Source organism: Lipotes vexillifer, unplaced genomic scaffold, assembly GCF_000442215.2.
Source record: "Lipotes vexillifer unplaced genomic scaffold, Lipotes_vexillifer_v1.1 scaffold916, whole genome shotgun sequence".
In the NCBI taxonomy this organism is placed as follows: domain Eukaryota; kingdom Metazoa; phylum Chordata; class Mammalia; order Artiodactyla; family Lipotidae; genus Lipotes; species Lipotes vexillifer.
This window is the reverse complement of record NW_006798383.1, coordinates 6,051,868-6,059,160: the sequence shown is the minus strand read 5'-3', so window position 1 is coordinate 6,059,160 and position 7,293 is coordinate 6,051,868.

Here is a 7,293-nt window from a genome sequence, read left to right as displayed (position 1 = left end):
AAGAGAAATTTTAAAACTATTTCAAACTAAATGAAAATAGACTTTATGAAAATTTATGATACAGTGAAAGCAGTACTTAGAGTGAAAGTAGAGCCATCAAATGCACATAACTAAAAAGAAGATCTAAATGTATAATCTAAGCTTCCACTTTAGAAAACTAGAAAATAAAGAGAAAACTTAATTCAATGTAAGGTGAAGACAAGGAATAATTTTAAAACTAGAGCAGAAATCAATAAAACTGAAAAAGAAAACCAACAGAGAAAAAAAATCAATGAAATAAAAGCTGGTTCCTTAAAAAGAGTAATAAACTTGAAAAACCTCTAGCCAAGTTAAACCAACCACCACCACCCCCCAAAAAAGCAGACAAAAAATTAAAATGGTTAATAACATAAATGAAAGAGGTATTATCACCACAGATCCCATGAAAATTGAAAGGATAATAAAAGAACATAAAAACAAGTTTATGTTCCAAAATTTCATACCCTAGATGAAATGGACCAATTCTTTGAAACATATAATCTACCAAAACTCACACAAAGAGAAATAGATAATCTGAATAGACTTATAGCTATTAAAGAAATTGAATTAATAATTAATAATCTTCCAAAAAGAATGTAAGAAGCCCAGATGGGTTTACTCATGAATCCTTCGAAACATTTAAAGAAGTGATACTAATTCTCTACAAACTGCTCCAGAAAATACAAAAAAGGGGAACTATTCTGAATTCAATCTATGGGGCAAGCACTACCTTAATATCAAAACCAGTGAAAGACATTAAAATAAAGGAAAACTACAGGCCAGTATGTCTTATGAACACAGATGCAAATATTCTCAACAAAATATTAGCAAAAGAATTTATACCCTGATCAGGTATGATTTATCCACATTATGCAAAGCTGTTCCAGCACTGCAAAATAAGTGGATGTAATCTATCACATCTACAAGCTAAAGAAACAAAATGTATGATCATATAAAAAATACAGAAAAAGCATTTGAAAAAAATGCAACACTCATTTATGATAAAAACTACCAGCAAACTGTGAATAGAGGGAAACACCTTTAACTTGACTTTTAAAATCTACCAGAAAATTACACTTAATGTTGAGGAACTAGTTATGTTCCCACTAAGATCAGGAACTAGGCAAGGATGCCCACTCTCACTACTCTTATTCAATATCATGTTGGAAGTTCTAGCTAAAGCAACAAAACCAAGAAAAATAAATAAAAGGTATACAGGTATACAGCCTGGGAAGAAAGAAAGAAAGAGTTTTTTAAGTCCAACTGGTCTATTGTGTCATTTAAGACCACTGTTGCCATGTTGATTTTCTGGCTGGATGATCGGCCCATTGATGTAAGTGGGCTGTTAAAATCTCCTACTATTATTATATTGTTGTCAATTTCTCCCTTTAGGTCTCTCAATATTTGGATTATATATTTAGGTGCTCCTGTATTGGGTGCATATGTTAACGAGTGTAATATCCTCTTCTTGTATTGATCTCTTTATCATTATATAATGTCCTTTTTTATCTTTTGTTATAGATTCTTGTTTTAAAGTCTATTTTGTCTGATATGAGTATTGCTACCCTTGCTTTTCTTGTTTCCATTTGTATGAAATAGTTTTTTCCATCCCTGCACTTTTGATCTGATTTTCTATATTTTTATTTGTTTTCTGTTTCATTGATTTTTTAGCTCTTACCTTTATTATCTCTTTCCTTCTGTTTGTTTTGGATTTAATTTGTTCTTCTTTTTCTCATTTCTTCTATTTTTTTCTGCTTCAGTCTTTCTACTTCTTTGCTTGGAATTCTAATTACACATATGGTAAATTGTTAGATATTGTTTTTCAGCTCTTAAGTGCTGTGTTCTGGGCTCTCTCTCTATTGCACACACTTCCTTTCTCTCTGTTTTTTCTGATATATCTTCTACTTATCTTTATAAGATTTTTTATATGACTCTTTTAGTTTCCATTTTTTTGATGAAATTCCTCAAGTCCCCATGTATGTGCACCTTTTCCACTAGATCTTTGAACATTAATCATAGTTATTTTAAAGTGTCTGTCTGATGACTCCAGTTACTAGGTCATCTCTAAGTATGGTCTTTCCTTATTTGTTGCCTTATTTTCTTGACAATGCGGTTTTTATTTTTTCTTGTTTTCTATTTTGTCTTTTAATTTTTGATCGAATGCCATACACTGCATCATAATATGAAGTATATTCGAGACTAAGAGATGTAGTATTACATACATAATATCTATATATTATTATTTATATGAAAATATACCCATCTTTTCTCAATCAATAAGTGTGGAGGATTGACTCAATCTCATCAGGAATTTAGCTGAGTAGATTTCATTGTTGTTCTGCTTACCTTCCATGCACCAAGAACTTCAAATTTCCTTAATTATGCCTTGTATTTATAAAAGAGGCTCTGATAGTTAAAGAGTTCTTCTCAATATTTTTGCCACACCCTCGTCTCTCAGCCATCTCTGTACATCTCTGATTATAGGGTATATCTTTGTATGCTCTTTAGCCTTCTAGGAGTAGTAAACTCCTCTTGCTTGCCGTTCAATGCTTGCCAAATTGAGAATGGAAGACAGGTTCAGTTTTGTCCTGGTCCAGCCTCAGTGTTAGGTATGCCCTGTGTTCTGGGGCCTTGGAAATGGGTTCTGTCAGCATTCTTTCCACCTGTACCATAGCAGGAAGCTAACCTCTGCCTTGCTTCTGTAGTGTGTCTTGTGCAGGAGAGTTTATTACCTTCTCCGCAATGGTGTGAGACCTCAAATGGTAATAGTGTGGGATCTTGGGCTCTATACATTTTCTTGTGATTATAGTAAAGAAGTAAGAACTTACTAATGGCAATGGACTCCATTTTACATTACACATTTTTTATAACTATTCAGTTCTTTCTACTTTTAAGTCCTTTGGAATGCATATTGAGTGAAACTTCACACATATAGAGATCTAAACCATTTGAACAAATCACACATTTCCCTTTCTATATTATGGTTGATAATCAGCATTTTCTTTCTATTTTGTCCCATTTCTCTTTTATTATTTCCTCGAAACAACTTTTTTGGAGCCTGGACATCATTCTTAAATTTTAGTTGTAGGACTGCTTTGCTTAATTGAATCCCACGTTGCCTGAGAGTGGTTAATTATCAGAACAGCCACTGTGTTTTCCAAATCACATGTGTGAATGGCTTTTTCTTTGTGTGGCAAAAGAAGTCAATCAGGCAGAACAATATATGTGGATAATTTAGAAATTTTATATGAGAAAAGGGGATCTATACACAACTACCATTCAAGGTCTTCCTGTCAAGGGTACTAGTCTAATCAATTATCACTTCTAAATTCACATGGTCTATTTATCTCTTGTGCTGAAGTGTTGAAAGCCAAGATTAATGATGGCAATAGGGAGATGGTGCAAAAGATGGTGAAGAGATATCCTTGGAGATTCTTCTCTGTGTTATCCAATGTTTTCTAAATGACTAGTATGAAAGTAGAGGTATTCTGGTTACTTAACTTTCTATTTGGGTATAAATGTTAAAAATTACATAAATTATCCAGACAGATTGTATCTAATGTTATGTTCCCATTAGTTGAATGGTTCATTGCTTTATATCTAATCTGTTTTTTTTCCTGACTCTATTGCAAAGACTATAACAAATCCAAATGACTTTTCCTGGATATTTTTTATAATCTTTCACTGCAATTTGCTCCATTTTGTTTGGAATTAACAAATTAGCTGACATTAAATGCTAAGATAGTAATAAATGATGATCATGTTAATATCCTTGTGTTACCACAATTTTGGTTAGTCTTATTTGTTTAAAGAATGGTGATAATAAGATTAAATTCATCAATATTATTCCCATGTGGGCAATACAAAGAGAAAAATAACAAAAACAAAACTTTTGTTTCCTCTCCTGTACATACCTTTGCATAGTCAGCTATAATATATATGCATAATAAAAATAAAGTGTTATAGACAGTATTTAAAAAACTATTTTCTGGTCCATCACTATCTGTGGGATAAAGGTTCAACTTCTTAGCATGCATGAGTAGAAAAAGCCCATGTAAATCTTACCTTGCCCTATTTTTCTACCTTCACCTGATGTTTTTGCCTGAAAATGCAGTGCTATAAAAACCCTTAACTTATGACGAATCTCAAACATTTGGTGCCCTCTAAGAACTTTCTACCTAGGTATATGCCACGTCCTTTTGCCACTTCCTTTCCTTGGAATATGTATCCTATCCCTGCTCATCACTCAGTCTTAATATCCAGTTCAAATGTTACATTGTGTTCCTGCCTTTTCTTTTTCTTTTTTTTCACATAGTAAATACATTCTTCTATTATAGAACCTATCATATTATACTGTACTTTTATGTTTATATTTACATTTTATAAGAATTTTATTCTATATTTCTTCCCTCCTAGATTGACTATTGAAAGAGCAGTATTGTATCATTATTTTTACAGTCTCAGTGTCCTACGATATTACTTCTCATCCAACATGTATTTTTTGAGTTATAAAGGACTAAGTTGCATATTTGATGATGTATTGACTGAAATAATAAATAAAAGAGTGAATTTGGATCAGCACAGTTACATTTTTATGAGGAAGAAAAGCTTAAAATATTGATATATTATCTTTTGGCAATGACCACATTGCTTATCTGCAGAGAATTCTTTGAAAAATTTAAGAAAACAGAAAAAGTAGATACTAAAGACTGTCTTCCTTCATTTCTCTCATCCCAAGCACAGAGTACTTCTATTGGTAAGGTTCAAGCATTTTATCACAATTTTATTGTTACTTTATAAAATAGCATATATTTAGTGCTTATGTATTATGCTATGTGTTTTGAAACACAATTTTTATAACAACCTATGATCAGAGTTCTATTAATCTGACAAATATTCAATAGTTAATAAATGTCAAGCCCAGGTGGCTTATGCCAATTGATCTCAAACCCAGCTGTCTCCACTGATAGCCTCATTAGAGTCTCGCAGTTGCTCGGATTCAAAGATGCTGGCTCACGCTAACAAAACACAAACTAAATCAGTATGTAAATCCTTAAGGACAACTTGCTAATTACCCATGGGACATGTAAAATTCTGGATCAATTTCAGTCTAACCAGGATTGTCTCACTGTAGACTCGTAACAAGGAAGCCAAAGTATCAGAAGTATGCTTGGTGATCAGTAGCTGATAAATGGAAAATGGAAGTTATAATGTAGGCTGTATAATTAATAGCATTGAATTCTGATGGGCCTGCCAGGTAGCCCAGGTATTAACTTCAATCTGTTAGGGTATCCTCCCTTGCTGTCCAGTTTGAATATTCATTGCCAATGTTTTTCCCTGTCACTCACTTTTTCTGTATCTATTCCTTCACTGATAATCTTTCTCCTTATGATTGTCACAGTCTTTCTCTTGGTATGTTCATATTGTCAGTCAGTTACTCTCTCATTTTGGTGCCCAGGAGTCTCCTTAAGACAGTGAATTTTGAACATCTCTATTGTAAACCATCACAGCAACAGTGAGTTGATATTTAAATTTGTCATGAACCAGGTACTCTACCAAATATTTTCTTGTTTTAATTTAATTTTCATAACAACCTTTGAAATAGATACTTTTTGTTTATCCCTGCCTTACAGATAAGGAAACTGATCTTAAGGAATTTAAAAATCCCTCCTCAAGAACACAAAATGTTATGCAGAGAAGTCAGAGTAAAAATCAAGCTCTATGTGTCTTCAGAGCCTGAGTACTTAATATTGAGATGATTATGAGCTGATTTCATTACTTAGCTCTCAGAGAGAAAGATTATTTCCAGTTCCAGTTTTTTGAAGACATGCCATTGTTGCCACCATGTGCTTCCTATAGAGCTATTAGTCCCTTTTCACAAATGAAGAAAGTGATGCTTAGATAGGGGAACTGCCCCAAATCACACAGCTAACAAGCAGCATAACAAACTAGAATCGAAGCTCTCCTGATTTCAACATTTTTGATCTTTCCACTCCATGATGTTGGTGAAAAATTTGCCAGTCTACTCAGATTAACCAGGGAAATGGAAATATTTTAAGTACTCGGCTGAAGCGGGGTTGTCTTCCAGCAGATGAGTTGCATGGAGTTACACTATCTTAGACTCTTAGAAACAGGTATTTTTACACAATGTGACCTGTGTTTCTCATTCCCCTTAGATGCTAACATTTAAGAGCTTAAAATCCTTCAGGGTAAAGTGATGAGCTGCTATTTCATGTAGTAAACAGAGAAGACTGAGAAAAATTCATTTGGAAAATATCATTATATACTGCTTTCTAGAACTTTTGAAAGAGAATGAAATAAGTTTAATCCCTTCTCACAGAAGTCCACATTCCTCCACGGTAACAGATTCCTCTAGGATTTAATATACATAACATATAGATGACTTTGATTAATTTTCCTACACCCTAAAGTATCTACAAGCAGTATTTCCAAATATTTAAGGTTCACAGATGAATTAATTGGTTGAAAAAATATATACAAGCTTGACTGCTTGCATTATTTTTCACTGAGCTTTCAAATGATAAAATGGTTGGAAAAACAGTCTTGCTTCTCTGGAAAAAACAGTGATGTGGCAGGGGAAAAAAAACCACATCACTTAGAAACTTAAGTGTTAATTTTCATTCTAGTGACAACAGCATATATAACTAACAAAAACTAACACCATCATAACAATCAGTTATGAGTTATTAAGCTCCAATTATATATCAGAGAATTATCTCTCTTCACAGTAGTACCATAAACAACGAATATTAGTTCTAATTTTAAAGTGAGGAAGGAAAAAAAAAAAGATTGAATCAGAACATCCTTTTGTAACTTGCTGAAAATCATGAAGTTAGTGTATCAGGCATGGTTCCACTAGGAAAACAGAAATGGAGATCATTTATAACACAAGAAATGGATCACACAGGTAGCAAAAGGTCAGTTGGAGGGCAGTGAGGAAGCCTAGAGTTTGGCAGTAACAGGAAGCCACTCTCACTCCTAGGCTAAAGGGACAAAATGAAGGAGACAGGTAAGTTACTGAGTGGCAGATGGAACTACAAAAGGATTGGCTGTCAGAAGCTGAAGCTAGTTATGATGCTGCTGGTCAAGATATTGTCCAAGGCAGAGAGAATAGGGACAATTTACTTTTGTTCTGAGGGCAAACAGACCTAACAAAACATGGGTTGATAGACACTTGCGATTAGTTTTAAGACCTGTGCTCTTTCCAGGTCACCATGTTAATTCTATGTATTTCCAAAATACTATACGATTTGG